This window comes from Peromyscus eremicus, chromosome 9 (assembly GCF_949786415.1).
Source record: "Peromyscus eremicus chromosome 9, PerEre_H2_v1, whole genome shotgun sequence".
Classification (NCBI taxonomy): Eukaryota; Metazoa; Chordata; class Mammalia; order Rodentia; family Cricetidae; genus Peromyscus; species Peromyscus eremicus.
The window spans coordinates 24,304,646-24,306,327 of NC_081425.1; the positions used below are offsets into that span (position 1 = coordinate 24,304,646).

General features: G+C 42.2%; 1 pseudogene; it reads right to left on the bottom strand.

Moving 5' to 3' along the window:
* Positions 1-357: 357 nt before the first annotated feature.
* On the bottom strand, positions 358-1,459 carry LOC131919820 (serpin B6-like; annotated as a pseudogene).
* Positions 1,460-1,682: the final 223 nt, after the last annotated feature.

The following is a 1,682-nucleotide window of genomic DNA, read 5'->3' on the forward strand; positions in this document are numbered from 1 at the left end:
TTCTCTACAGACACATAGAGCTATATGTTACAATAATAAGGCTTTGTATAATGAGATCATATATCATCCAGCTGGAATAAAATGAGATTTTGAAAACAAAGTTATTGTATTATTAAACAGGACATGAAAAAAAGACATTTCTCCCCTTAAAATGTTGCTTTGAGTTTAAATAGAAAATATTTGTATGGGAACAAGTAATAATAACTCATGAACAATTCTGCTTCAACAAGTTTCTTTTGGGGGGGTGCCATAAAGCACTTCGTTTCATAACTCTCGTCACACTTATGGATAAGGTCACTTAGGTCACAGGCAAGCCATAGAGAGTGGGTAAAAGGCAGACACAGCATCACCGTTCCCTCAGGAAGAGGAGAGCTGGCCACAGAAGAGATGCCTGTTGGTCTTCACATGCTGAACGAAGGAAAAGAAGGTTGATCATCACAGAAGTGAGAGTTGGCCTGCATGCACCTTATCACCAGGATGGCAGCTGCAGCAGCTGCAGCCTCTGTGACCTCCTCAATGACCTCCACAAAGGACTTACACACGACCTTGGACAGAAACAAGCCTTGTTGGAAGACATTCCGAAAAATCCCACCTTGCCCTGCTTGAAGGTACTACATGCCCAGCCTGCACAGGACCTCCTACATATCTTAATTCCCCTCCAGTTTAAATCGCAGGAGGAGAACTTCCACCCTTTCTTCGCGCATCTTGTCCAGCCTCATCCACTCTATGAATTTCTCCTATTTCCTTTCTCGTCATTTTCAGTTCAACATCTTCATCTGGAAGCATGACGATCATGTTCAGTTCATTGCCAACACAGGGAAGCAACAGAACCTTGGGTAATATCTCTCTTATAAGTCATCTTAAAAGTAGACTGCTTAAACCTCATTTGCACACATTTCCCCTCATTCTTGGTGACTTTGAAAGGCATCTCCTGAGTGTTCTCTTTCTTAAACTGCTTCTCGAAGTTTCTGTGAAAGTAGACGGCATTCACAAGGACCAGCAGAGTGTCTGAAATCACTGTACTTGAAGACAGCAACTCTTCGGTCTTATCTTCTGTCTTTTTGGCTGAGTGTTGATGTGTTTTGGGGACTGCTCTGTTGCACCCATAAAGTCCAGCTCTCCCATATCTGCTTGACAGAACTTGAAACAGGAATATTAAAAGACTTTTAAAAATCACAAATTTTTCTTGAAGAGCTTTTGGCTGTTTTGAGCAAGTAGGTACTGAGAAGTGACTGGAAGCTCTGGTGGACATCTCCACCTCCATTGCCACTACATTTATTCCAAGAATGTTCCTGAATCATCTGACTTTTGTTGTTTGCCTTTGCACCCACGAAGACCATGGCCAGAGCTGAAGAGATGCTCATGGGTAAGAAAAATACATTTCCAAGCTGTCTTCACTCAGTGTTGTCAAAAGGCTTACAGCCAAGATGCCATTTGCTTCTGGCAGAGAATCCATGATGGCCAACCAGGGACTCTTGGTTCCCCAGCCAGTAGCAAGCAGAGCAGAGATGTCAACATTTCTTAATGAGTCAATATTTTTGCTTGCAAAGAGCATTCTTCTCACTTGATTTGTTAGCATTCTGGAGAATATCTTTTAGTTGAAATACTCTATCACTACTTCCACGTTGCCTCACAAGGCCAAATCTGTTCATTTTGTGCAAGCCCCACATCTGTTTTATATG